A 13738-nucleotide genomic window follows, 5' to 3' on the forward strand; every position below is an offset into this window, starting at 1 on the left:
ATTATTCCGGAATGCAATACGGCAGTTCAATGGAGGGAAAATGACGCGACGATCAGGTTACATTCAAACAAGCACATTTATTATTTCCCACACGTATACAATCATGCAGGTATGGAATCAATACAAAACACACACATGCAATTATACAGCCAAACACAATGCAAAGGAAAGAGCTAATAGTCTATTTATTATGTGCAGTCACTTATACAGTTCTACTTGCGGACATGGCACCACAACATTCATTCGAAAGCAAAGAAAAGCACCAGGACAGATGAGGGGCAGACTGGACCTCTTTGGGTCTTTATTGCATGGAACCGTGTAGACCGCAGAGGCTCCGCGAGGCCGCGCAGGTGACCTTCCTCGCTGGGGAGACCCACGACGCTCCCTCCCCACGGCAGCTAGTGTAACCATGGCTCGGCCGCGGCCTGGTGATTCGGCCCCAGCCGGCAACGCCTGAGAGGAACGAACGGGTCTTTGCTCTCTTAGAGTTGATGCTCTGTAAGAACCCGTCCATTCCTCATCGATGCTCGGACTGTCCTGAAGCCCGATCACCTCGGACCATCTGGCGCTGGCGGGCGAGCTCTCTCCGGCTCGTACACGTTCCGCAGCTCTGCGCGGCACAGCAGGCTTAGCCGCGCTCCGCGTTCGCGCCTCCTCCGTTCTCCTCAGCCTCTCCAGCTACTGCAGGCTTCAGGCTTCAGACTTCCACGCGGCTCCTCGACCTCTCCAGACTCTCACACGAGCCCAGACCTCCACCGACTGACTTCCACTCGCCTCTCCACTCGCTTCTCCTTGACGACCCACCACTCGGTTCTCCTCGACGACACACACTTCACTGCGTTCAGCACTCGCTTTTATCTCCACGGCCCTTGCCCCTCCCCCTCGCCCCCTCCCTTCCAGCACGCGCGTGAAGCTTCCAGAAGCAGGGCGTTTTCCTCGCCGAATCGGGGCCTTTCTTTTGCCTTTGCCATAGCTTTCGTTTTTTCCGCACGTGTTTGTCGTTGGGGGGAGGGGTGAGGCCGTCGTCTGTTCTCCCCCGATGAATGCCAGGCTTCTCGCAACCGTGCTGAGGTGGAAATGCGGTGGTGGTGTGGTTGGCGTTATGGTGGCGTGGCTGGCGTTTTGTGGTGGTCTTGATGGTGGTGTGGCTGGCGTTCGTGGTGGTCGGGAGGGTGGTGTGGCTGGCATTTGTGGTAGTAGTGAGGGTGGTGTGGTTGGGTGATGGTGGTTAAGGTGGTTGTTGTGAAGGCGGCTGTTCGTTGTCTGTGGGGATGTTGGCGGTTGATGCGAAGGTGGTTGTGGTGATCGTGGTTGTTGTGGTTGGTGGAGCTTTGTGGTGGTAGTAATGGCGGTTGGTCCAAAATAACGATAGTAAAAGAAAAATGGCTAACTCAAAGATCACAGCCCGGGTGACACAAATAATTCCCATTAGACAACGGTGGGGAAATCAAACTGAACACGGACTTATCGGCATAACTGAACTAAGGACCTATATGGTGCTCTGCGAGTTTCCACAGCCGTAACAATATAAATACAGGGATGACTGGTTACATCTCCCTCTGCCAACATGGACCATCTTATCACACCCATCCAAACTCTCTCTTCCTCACATGCAGTGATTTCAACTATCACCATGCCATTTAGCTGGGATTTCTTAAACCAGCCATGGCATTGCAGAAAGGATTTCTGTGATTCCATGGGCCTCACCCAAAGAGTGACCTTTCTGACCCAGATTTCTCCCAATGGCACGTCTTCCCTTCTAGATTTGGTAATGGATTTTCCTATAAATGACTCCTGTTCCATTTCTCCTCCAATAGATTCATCTGATCATGTGCTTGTGAGAGATAACCTCTCTCTGGCTATTGCCAGAGAGCTGCCTCAGTGCCGTAGAGTCTGGCAATTCACTCAAGCTGACGAGTAGGAAATGCTAGTTGTCCACTCATGTTAAGACTGGTTCTTCATTTCCACCTCTCCTGATATTATTACTGCCTGGGAATGCTTCCATACAAGCTTGCTTTCCCTTATGTACAGATTTATGCCATCTCCTCTGCAGTTATCATACTTATCCTCTCAGTCCGGTGCACAGAATCCTGTGGTGAGATGTTTGCCCTCAAACAACTTGCCTCCTGACAGAGACAGAGGGATGAAACACTGAAACAAGTCAATAAGAAAGTTGAGTTGCAAAGAGTTAATGTGGGATAATAAATATCATGGATCATGACATGAGGTGCATGACATTGCACTACCTGCTTGAATAGTTCAACTAATTGTTGCTTACTTTGAGGTGGACATGATAAGGAGGGGAATTTACAAACCTGAACAACAACTTGATGACAGAGAGGTGAACCAGTAAATTGTGAACTCTCTGTACATTGTTTACAACTAGCTATTATTGCTTGAGTTTGTAAATTCCCTTCACTTATCAAATTCCTTTCCATACGACAAAGAGAAACTTTGGATATCATGGAATTTTCCTGCCATCTAATCTGCTACAGCCCCCTCTGTCTTATCTCCTCTCTGTGCATTGTGCAATGAGCTTTGGACCCGATGAGTCTGCTTGACCTTTAGCAAACATGAAGCATTTTCTCTCAACTCCTCAACTCCTTAACCAGCCATATCGATGGGTCAATGAATCAGCAAATGATAAATAATGTTTGCTTCACAGACATTTTCTAGTTTGTAAATAATATTTCAGTCTTTCCTCACCCCATCGATTGACAAAATGTTTTCTTACACTGTTGAAACATGTTTTGCAAAGGTCAGAATAACAGTAGTCGAGCTAATTATTCGCTTCTGAAATCCACAATGAGACAAAACAAAAATAAACTTGTTCCCCCAAAATAATTATCGTTTGCATTACAAAATCTGATGCTCAGTGTCTGTTTACATTATAATACCAAGTGCATTGGGACAGTAAGGAGATATGCAGGTTTATTCAAAATCAGTTAGCAAACATTATTATTTTTATTTTGCATACAGTCAAGGCTCGTGGAAAGGCTATAACACAGAATGGATCAAGACGCAACATAACAAAAGGACAGCAGAAAGAGAAAGGAGAAATCAATCAATGCACTACTCTTCTGCTATTTTAACAGACTGCTCTCATTTCGACCTCTCCTTCATTCCTTGCCTAAAAAAATCCAACTATTACAGCGCTTCTTCTCTCCATGCTCTGAATTCGCCTTCATTGCATCCATCAAAAATTGTGTTAAATCGCATCTCTGACCTAAAACTTTTAAAAACCACAGTTTGCCATGGATGCTCGCTTTCCATCAAACATTCTTTTTTTCCAACTTCAGTGCCAACTCACCCCCCTCACCCCTCACTCTCACTCTCAAAGCAACCATCCCACTCTTCTCCCTCCAAGCCTCCCTCTCACCTCTCTCAAAAATTCCTCCCTCACCTTTCTCCCACCTTTCATCCCCCTCACTCTTCCTTCTCAAAGTTGCCCCCCTCTCATCCACCAACCTGCCTCCCTCCACTGCCCTCTCACCTCCATCTCTTCACTCCACCTCCTCAAATCCTCAACTGCCTTCTTCCTTGTCTCTTGCCCCCCTCTCCCCCAGCACCACAGATCCTTTTCTCCTCCTCAGTCGGCCCCCTCCCCTCGCTATTCTGCAATACCCCACACTCCTTCAGCAACCGGCCTTACCTGCCCCCCTCGTCCCTTGTCCTACCCTCCCCCTCCCCCTCCACCTCCTGCACCCAAAGCCTCCTCCCCTTCCTCTTCATTAAAAGTGTGGACCTCAAATATCTGGGGCCTTCGCTGAAACCTTTCAGATCTTTCCATACAGGTTGCCACTGACAAACCAGACATTATCTGCCTAACAGAAACTTTCCTCTCTCAAGACGTGTCTGACTCCCAAGTATCTCTCCCTGGTTACTCCCTTTTACGGTATGACAGACCTGAGCCTCGTCCTGGTGGAGGTGTTGCTCTCTTCATCAAAGACTCTATTCCTCACTCTCCATGCACTGCTCTCACTCCCCCACACCCCCAGGAATACCTCTGGCTTCGGCTTCCCCTCCACTCCCACCTCATGTTTATATGTGTACTGTACCGTCCACCGAACAGTGATGACTCCATCTACACCTCACTATCCGAAAACATGGACCATCTTCTATCTTCTCATCCAAACTCTCTCTTCCTCTTATGTGGTGACTTCAATTGTCATCACGCCAGTTGGCTAGGTGTGGGTACCTCTCTCACCTGCCATGACACCTCAGCAAAAGCTTTCTGCGACTCATTGGGACTGACTCAATCAGTCAACTTCCCGACCCGGATCTCAACCAATGGTACTCCATCTCTTCTGGATCTGATTTTGACAAATTTCCCTGACAATATCTGCTGCTCTTCCTTCGCTCCAATTGGTTCTTCTGACCACGTCCTTGTCAAAGTGGACATCTCTCTGGCTGTTATCAGAGAACCACCTCACCGCCGTCGAGTCTGGCATTTCACTCAAGCCGACTGGCAGGGTCTCCGAGCAGCCATCAAACTTACAGACTGGTCTCCTATCACTACTTTCTCAAACATCAACTTATCCTGGGAATTCTTTCAAATAAACTTGCTCTCCCTCATGCACAGATTTATCCCCTCTCGTGTTCAGTTGTCTTACCCTTCCTCCCGCCCTTGGTTTACTGAAGCATGTGGCGAGGCAGTTGTCCTGAAACAACTTGCCTTTGCCTCATGGAAAGCAAACCCAACTGAGGGCAATCTCAGTTCTTTCCACAAAGCTCAGAACAAGTGTGTATCTACCCTCAGGAGAGCCAGAAAACAACATCTTTCTCATCTCAAGTCTGAACTCTCAAACCTCTCTCCCTCCTCAAAATCCTGGTGGCGTTTAATCAAATCTGTTTCTGGTGTATGTTCCCCCTCCATCCCTTCCCTTACCTCAAATGGCCGCACTGCTGATTCCACACGTGATAAAGCTGAATGTCTAAACTCGGTGTTTGCAGCTAAATCTTGTGTCCTAAACCCATCACTATCTCTACCCACTTTACCCAGTCGCACCCAACTGTCCCTGGACTCTGTATCCTTTTCTCCTGACAAGGTGGAGAGCTTGCTTTCAAACCTCGAGTCAGATTCTGCAACCGGTCCAGACGGCATCAGCCCACATGTCCTCAAAGCCTGCTCTTCTGCTCTTGCTCACCCTCTCTCTGTTCTATTCACCCTCTCATTTGCCCAAGGTCATCTGCCATCTGCTTGGAAATCTGCTAACATCACTGCCCTGCATAAAAAGGTGCAAAAACAGATCCCTGTAACTACAGACCAATCAGCCTTCTCCCAATCATCAGCAAGGTGATGGAATCCATCATCGCTTCAGACATGAAATCCTTCCTCTTCTTCAATGGCTTGATTTCCAATCATCAATTTGGTTTCAGACCAGGTCACTCTACCCTGGATATGCTGCTTCTGCTCTCCCATCAATGGATGGAGGTCCTCAATGCCAGACAGGAAATCCGAGCCGTATCCCTGGACATATCACGTGCTTTTGACACAGTCTGGCACCCTGCCCTACTCACCAAACTCTCTTCCCATGGTATTCAAGGCCATCTCCACTCAAGGCTCGCAGACTTCCTCTCCTGTCGCAGTCAACGTGTGGCCCTAAATGGAGTTCTTTCATCCCCTCTTCCTGTGCAGGCTGGAGTTCCTCAAGGTAGCGTTCTGGGCCCTGTTCTTTTTCTGGTTTTCATCAATGATCTCTCGGACTCTCTGGAAAATCCTCTATTTCTCTTTGCCGACGACTCCACCCTCTGCCGTACCATCTGTCATCCCTCAGACCGGCAAGCAGCAGCTTCTTCGCTCACTGCAGATCTGGATAAAATCACAAACTGGTCCAACACGTGGAACATGTCTTTCAATCCGGACAAATCTCACACTCTCACTATGTCTCTTCGAAAGGACCGTTTACAAAACCCCCCATCCACTTTCTCAACAATCCTCTGGAAGAAGTCTTTTCTTTCAAGCTTCTAGGTCTCACTATCTGCCATGACCTTTCCTGGGAAAGTCACATTTCCAACCTCGCCTCAAAAGCCAGTCGCCGACTGGGAATCCTCCGTCGTGCTAAGTCCTTCCTCGGCCCTCTTGAGCTCCTGACCACTTACAAAGCTTTTGTCCGTAGCCTGATGGAGTACTGCTCTCCCCTCTGGGCTGGTGCTCCTGCCTCCCACCTTTCTCGGCTTCAAGCTGTCGAAACCAGGGCATTTAAGATCATCGGCATCTCCCGCAATGAAGCTGAGTCTTTGGGCCTCTCACTCAATCACCGCAGGTTGGTCGGTGGTCTTTCTGTCTTCTACCGACTCCTCTCCAGCCTTGCCCCCCCCTGCTCTCTCTGCGATTTGTCCCCACCACATTTCCACAGGGCGCTCAAGGTCCGCCAACAACCCCCTTCTGGTAAAACTACCAAAATCACGAATCGCTGCTCATCTTCATCATCTGGGATGATGCCCAGTTGGCAACTGGCTTTTTAGGCCAGCTTTGAAATGTGACTTGCCCAAGAGAGATCATGGCTGAGAGTGAGACCCAAGAGTTTGAGTGACTGAACTTCTTTGAGATGGTTGCTCAGAAAGTTGAAGAGATGGTTTGCGGTACTGTCTTTTTGGAAAGGGAGAGCGAGTGTGTGGGATTTCTCAGGCTTAAAAGACATATTCCAAGTGTTTGACCAGTTTGTGATTTTTGTCAAGGTCTGAACAGATGGAAGAGGTTGCAACCTCTCTCTGAAGAATGAGAAAAGAGGTAAAGGGGATTTTCCAGAGAGTCAGAGAGATCACTATGAAGATCAGGAATAGGACTGGGCCCAGAACACTGCCTTGGGGCACTCCAGCCTGGACAGGGAGAGGAAATGAAAGGATTCCATTGAGAGCCACACATTGGTTATGAGAGTTGAGAAAGTCAATAACCCAAGAGTGGAGTTGGCCTTTGGATGCCATCGGCAGAGAGATTAGAAAGCAAGGCAGGATGCCAGACTCTATCAAGAGCTCAAGATAAGTCCAGAGAGATTGCCCTGATCGCATGTGTGTAATTGAGGCCTCCAACCATTTTTGGGAAAGTAGGAGTAGCGTGTCCAAGGTGGAGTAACCTTGTTTAAATCCAAATTGTTGACCTGAGGTGAGGTCATTGGAGAAAAGGATTTTTTTTTAAACTGAAATGATGGATTCCTGATGGTTCAAAGGCAACCCGATTCCATAGGTGGGAAGACCCTAGGTCACGCGGTTGAGTTATTGGCGTCCACAGTCCGTTAAGCGACCCGCTGTGTCACGGAATTATCTGTGAGCGACGGCCTACAATTCCGGGGAGTCTGGTGGGAATCGGGGTAGCTTCCCCCACCTAGTGGTCTTCTCACCTGACCCCACCGGCCCACAACATTATATATAACCGATCGTGGCCGCAAATAACTCAACCGCGTGACCTAGGGTCCTCCCACCTATGGAATCGGGTTGCCTAATTAACCACGCGGTTTAACCACCGGAAAACCACGCCTTCGGTATGCCTTGTCCGAACCGGATCACTCTACCGGATCGGATCACCTTTCCGGATCGGATGCAGCCGAGCGACACTGCCAAGGACGTACCGACTAGAAGGAACAGACCGTTAGGAATAAAGACCCGGCTAAACCTGGATTCGAACCATGCTGGACCAATGAGGGAAAAGACAAAGGCGAGCTGGGAACATTTCTACAACAATTATTTATTTACAGCAAGCAAGAAAAGCATGTGGCACAACAAAGGTTTATTGGGTATGTAACGCAGGGAAAGAGGAGAGGGGTGTGGGGGGGTGCGACAATTATACAAGCAACTTACTAAAGCAGACACAGTGCAGACTTGACGCGAGATTATTCACAGTTACAACAATAAAAGATCTTCTACAGGCTTACTTAACAAGCAGGCGCCAGCACACTCAGACACACACACACACACACAGAAAAAGAAACCCCAATGAAAAGAAGGACTTTTTCAGCCAGGGACGGAGGGGGTTGAGGTTATAGTTTTCGGTAGCTGAGCGTTTCGGGGGAGGGATGCTCCGTGGTGCGGCACCCGACAATAGGTGCGTTGTTCTGGCCACAGCCGGACGTGTGGAGATCGTGTGGAGACCGTGTGGAGATCGTGTGGAGACCGTGTGGAGACCGTGTGGAGATCGTGTGGAGATCGTGTGGAGATCGTGTGGAGACCGTGTGGAGACCGTGTGGAGATCGTGTGGAGATCGTGTGGAGACCGTGTGGAGATCGTGTGGAGATCGTGCGGAGACCGTGTGGAGATCGTGTGGAGATCGTGTGGAGACCGTGTGGAGACCGTGTGGAGCATCGTCACAGAATGTCGACGTGCCTGCATTCATTGTTTAGTAGCAGAATTTTCTTGTGATCTGCGGTTGTTATCTTATCAGCGTGTTATTTTTGTAGCTCTCTCACGTTCTTGTTCAGCTGCCGTCTGCCGCATTCGCTCTTTGGCTTGCATATGTTGCTGAGCTTGCTCTCGCTTTTCATCAGTTTCCATCCCTTTCGGTGGCGTCATTGTATCGAGAAGTGCAAGAGGAATGAGAAGGAATAAGGAAGTACTGACGTACTGTATGTATAGTTTCATCACGCGCATTCAAACGGAATACGAAACCATGTGAACGTTTTTTTTTTTCAACCAAATAAAATCGATGATTACCTTTCCAATTGTAGATAATCGGGTGAAGGTAGAGGGCAGCGTTGGGGTTCAAAACCGTAAACAGACGATTTTTGGGAGTGTAATATGTTGCCGCTAAAAGAAGAAGAAGATGCCGTAACATGCACAGTCTCGATTGTTCGCGAAATAAAATAAAAAATAACGCGGGCGGTGTATAGACACAGAACACTGGCTTCATTGCTCGATGCCTCGAAAAAAAGACACAACTCAGGTGATGTCATGAAGCCAAAATATTGCTGTTGCTTATGTGCACATATTATCGTGTCCCTATCGCTTGGATCAATTCCACTGGGCCAGAAAGGAATCCTATAGGCCAGAAGGCTGAAGCCTGGGGCCCACTGATCTCTGCACCTGGATTGGTCACGACGGCTCCGTGCGTGAAGCCACCGGAAGTGCACTGTCTGCCATCTTGTCTCCCCCAAAAGAGGCGAACTCCACGCAACGTTGAACCGGGCCCGGCCGATTTTGCAAAATATATTTCTTCAAATATGTTTCAACTTCTGTCTAATATTTTAATGGATTTTGAAGTAAATTACTCTTCCTATTACTCAATCGAATTCCAGAAAATTCCCTTGGAGCTCCTTGGCAATTGCAAGGAGGCGATCAATGCATATTATGAGGCCTGACACAGGGTTGGATCAGAAAACAAACATAGGCGTAATATAACGTCGAAGTTACATTAGGCTCCAGGTCACTTCATCAATAACAAAACAAAACTAAAGTCATGTTTTTTTATGTTATTTAAAATGTTTTGTTATTTTAGGCAATTTTATGTTATTCTACGTTTCTTAACTTTTTAAGAATTTTTTTAAAACTTTCAACTTTCTTACGTTTTTTAAGGGATTTTAAAAAATTCTTTTTTTTTTTGCTGTTTTTAGTGTTTTTTAAGGTAAGGTTTTCCTCGACATTTTTTGTAGCAGGGGAGGGAAAAAATGGTGGGGGGGGATTTTGGTTCAACATAAGTGGGAGGGTCAAAACTTTTTAATGTACAAAAGAGAGTGCGGGGGAAATGATTTTTTCTTTTGTGGGGAAAATTTGTTTTCGCATCGGCGAGCGATTTTGGGGAAGGCATATGTGAATAAATTTCCAAACTTAAAGGGTTTAATTTGTTGGTTTTTAATCTGTCACTCTCCAAAATAACAGGTGTCCCATTAGATTCTCGGGGGGGGGGGGATGGAAGTTTTTGTGGTAAAAAAAAATATATCTTCAGCCGCTAGTAAAGACTCCCAAAAAAAAAATCCTCACCAAATTCTGCATAAAGGTATACATATAAAAACTTATTCTGCCCGACCCAAACTTCCATCCCCACCCCCCAATAGGCTTACATATTATTTCATTGCCTTTAACATTTACAGAACACTTTCACATAAATGTTAGTGTAATATAATGAGGAATGAAATGATTTGATCATTCTGCAATTTCTATGAGCAGAATGTCATAATGTGAGATTGAACCATAACATCAAAATATACCAACAAGTTTACACATTTACAAAGAAATTAACATATGAATCAAAATACAAACCCATAAAGTGAAACACAGGAATCAAATACCATCTCCTCATGAGAAAAATCTGTGCCATTCTGCAGACCTTGAGACATGAAATAATGCACAGAAATAAAAACTGTAACAGAACAAAATTGAAATCAACTTGCACAAGTAGGCATAATGTGACCAGGGCTCAAAGAATATGGGGGGTCACACCCCTAATTTTCTGAAGAAAATTGATAAATTAGCCCCCATCAAAATATCAATTCTGTGAGCCATGACACATGAGTATGTGACACATGACAGCAAAAGGTAATGAGGTGCAGCGATACATGTATGTCGCTTATAAAGCAAAGCAGTTAGCAGAGACTGATTCTTTTGTAGTAATTGTTATTTATGATGGGTATCAGACCGTAACATTTTTAAAAGGTAGAGCAAAATTAAAATTTCTAAAGAAGGGTCCAACCCAATAGTCCCTTTTCTATTACAAGATCCATGGTGGGATAAAAATAGATTTTAGCCGGCCCGAAGGGAACAACCCAAAAGAACGATGATATCCTGTAAACAAAACTAGTTTCGTTTTTTTTCCGTTTCGTTTTGGGGGAGGGGGAAGCAGGCTAAAATTCTTGATTACATTTGTGAAAAAACATTGGTCTGCATGAACAGGGTCTGAAGAAGGTATTTCTCAATAATTGGATTACATTTCTGGCAGGGAGGGAGGGGGTCGGCCAAGAAACGAAACTAGTTTCGTTTATATGACGTCGTCAATCTTTTGGGTTGTTCCCTAACCAAAGAAGGTATATGTCGCTCATTCTTGGGGAACTTTTTTTCCGTAATGTGTCACATATCATTATCAAAATTGCAGGGTGTAAACATTATTTGAAAAGCATGGTAAACTCCTTATTTTATAGATGATGTGACGTGGAGAAAAGGAAAAAATGACCATTGCTTCATTTTGCCTACCAACCTTGAACAACAAAGTGGCCATGTTACCTCAAGCATGTTCATGTCATATCATCTATATAATCATTAATTTCAACATTGCATTAGTAACAAAACTGTTATTGGCAAAAAATAACAAACCAAAAAAATCTCAACATGGAGGCAGGGTTTATTTTGAATTCTAAAAAATAACACAACAAAGATGCATCAGGCTTATGTACATGTACATGTACATTAAAAAGCATAAACAAATATTGACAACCTCAATATTGAAATTGAAACAATGGAATTTTATGGGAAAATTATTTTTAACATTTCAATGAAAAGAACAATAAAACAGCAGTAAAGTACATTTTAAAATATGATTCTGTACCTTTTGAAGATGCTTGGGGAAGTTAAATACTGTAGGCCCAGCACCAGTTCTCAGTATTGCTTTCTGTCCAGTTCGATCAAAGCATTGTTCCTCAAAATGAAGAGAACACAAATGAGATCTTGCAGTGGGGGTCCACTTGTCTCATTTCATGTTGACCACCCATCTCCTCAGCCTCTCTGGCTCACAATGTGGAAAGCTGTATACACAAATCAAAGAATAGGGAGCTTACATGTAAGGGTGAAAATCTTCTAAAAGGGGTTTGGTAATACAGTTGTGATATTTAAATGCTGGCTTACTAAATGCACTTGTATTGTGTGAATCGACATTCTTTTCAATTCAGAAGTGAAATAACAATTGATGTTAACAGGATTCAGTGGGCTGATCAAAAATTTAATTTAGAATAAACAAAATGCCAAACATCTCTGAATCCCCTTTACGTGAATTGTGTACAAAATTCAGTCAAGAGTACATGGAGAGCCTGGTGGATCCCGAATTTACACTGTAAAGAAATCAGGGTATCAGGTACCTGGTACTGTAAAAGTGGTAGGCCTAATTTTTGTATGTGTAATTTTTCATAATTTACTGATTTTTATGTACTTCGCTTGTTTATAAACTCACACTTTTTAGTTTTCTTACATAGACCTATAACATAGAACATATTCGCATGTTATTTTCGCTGTAGCTGGGTTGAGCGTGAAAAGCGCAAAAAACTAATGTTCCGCGAAAAATTTCCACTTTTACAGTAAGTGGTCAATCGAGAGCCTGATTAGCACGGTCCCTTTGAGCTTAATTACATAATATACTTACAGAAGGAATGCAACACCTTTTCCTCGTGTTGCCCGGTCATCACGATTGGTGCATCCAATTGCTGCACAGGATGGCATTGCTGGATTGCTTTGGGTAAACCTATGTGATGTTACAAACAAACAAAACAAGTGATTTCATTAAGTACTGTGAGGGGTCGTTCAACATTTTTGCCATTTTCACATACGTACAAAGCTTTTGCATTTTTTCAAACCCCTCCCTCGCTAAAATATAATAACATAACAGCAGACCTATTGCTCAAAAAATTGACACCATCCATGAGATTGCTACGCTACGGTGAAATGCATGAATCGCAAAAGTGGTTCTTGCAGAGTGCCCTCGTAAATGTAGACCATATGACTTTTTATCACCCTGAAATGAAAAAGAGATTTTTTTTGCCCGAAAAGATCAATTCGTTTTCAATAATTTTGGCATGCAGGAATAGCATGACAATGATTGAACAAGTTACTATCATATAGTTCATGACTTAAGTTAGTAAGCTTCCCGGTGCGGTGCGGTCTGTAAATCTGTGATCCCTGTCAGCGCACAGACGTAAAAGGTGACTAAACCACGCAAAGTGACATTCTCTCACGGACACATGAGGTCTGTGATTTCCACAAGTTCATTACACCAACTCATAAAACTTTGCATGAGTTACATGCAAAGTTTATTTATTGCATTTGGAGATTTCTGACTGCCAGTCTGCAGTTTTCGTACTTCGCTGCAGTGATGTTTTGGGGGAGACAAGATGGCGTAAAGTAAACTTCCGGTGACTTCACTCCTCGGTATACAATCGCTGTGGACGCGACCAATCCAGGTGTAGAGATCAGTGCTGGGGCCACCACAAACTGGACGCCTCAGAAGGCCTGTGACGTCGATGGGCTGCAACAACCTTCTGACATTTTTAACACGAAAGATAAAAGTTACAGGGAATTCATGGCGATTGTGAATACAATACTTCTGTTTCGAGCAATTTTACCTTATGTCCTGCTGAGCCTATTATTAAATTATATAAGGTTTTAATAAATTGTTTTTTTCAGAATTTTTCTCCCATTTAACTGTAGATTTAGACATAATCATTTAGCCCATGAGTTATGATCGTAAAAAAAAAACAAACACTGAATCGGATTTCAACCATCAGCTTTGAATGAGTATGTAGGATAACCTTGTCGGGAGCCAATCGCCCAAGGCCTACTCACAGCCAATTGACATAACAGCAGACAAACGTGTAATATTCACTGACTCAAAGATTCCAGTTGTTTCTTGAACTTTAATCCATCTAACATAGCACCTTCTACCCCACGACAAGTCCATGCATGATGCAGTTGGGGGGGAAATGTCGACTCTCAAAGTTGAATCACACAATTTGTATCCATATCAATATGATGTGACAGAATGGACAGCCGTCCTTCATGTAGTATGCATGTATGTTCATATATATAATTATGTATATATATATATACACAC

At 44.7% G+C, this 13738-nt stretch overlaps 2 long non-coding RNA genes across 2 annotated transcripts in view; both read right to left on the reverse strand.

Moving 5' to 3' along the window:
* Window positions 1–8844, reverse strand: part of LOC147018857 (uncharacterized) — a 15865-nt gene extending 7021 nt beyond the window's left edge. Inside the window, exons 1-2 of the long non-coding RNA XR_015062818.1 lie at window positions 8647–8844; window positions 8403–8489 (exon numbers count right to left, since the gene is read on the reverse strand). This is a non-coding gene — a long non-coding RNA (uncharacterized LOC147018857). The remainder of the gene's footprint in view (window positions 1–8402; window positions 8490–8646) is intronic.
* A 2403-nt stretch (window positions 8845–11247) lies between these two features.
* Window positions 11248–13452, reverse strand: LOC147018858 (uncharacterized). The gene is made up of 3 exons (XR_015062819.1): window positions 12989–13452; window positions 12275–12373; window positions 11248–11663 (listed from the first exon to the last, which is right to left on the reverse strand). It is a non-coding gene; the product is annotated as an uncharacterized LOC147018858 (long non-coding RNA).
* Between the last annotated feature and the right edge of the window lie 286 nt (window positions 13453–13738).

The sequence above is a fragment of the Eptatretus burgeri genome, chromosome 10 (genome assembly GCF_056783735.1).
Source record: "Eptatretus burgeri isolate ZD-2024b chromosome 10, Ebu_testis_v1, whole genome shotgun sequence".
Classification (NCBI taxonomy): Eukaryota; Metazoa; Chordata; class Myxini; order Myxiniformes; family Myxinidae; genus Eptatretus; species Eptatretus burgeri.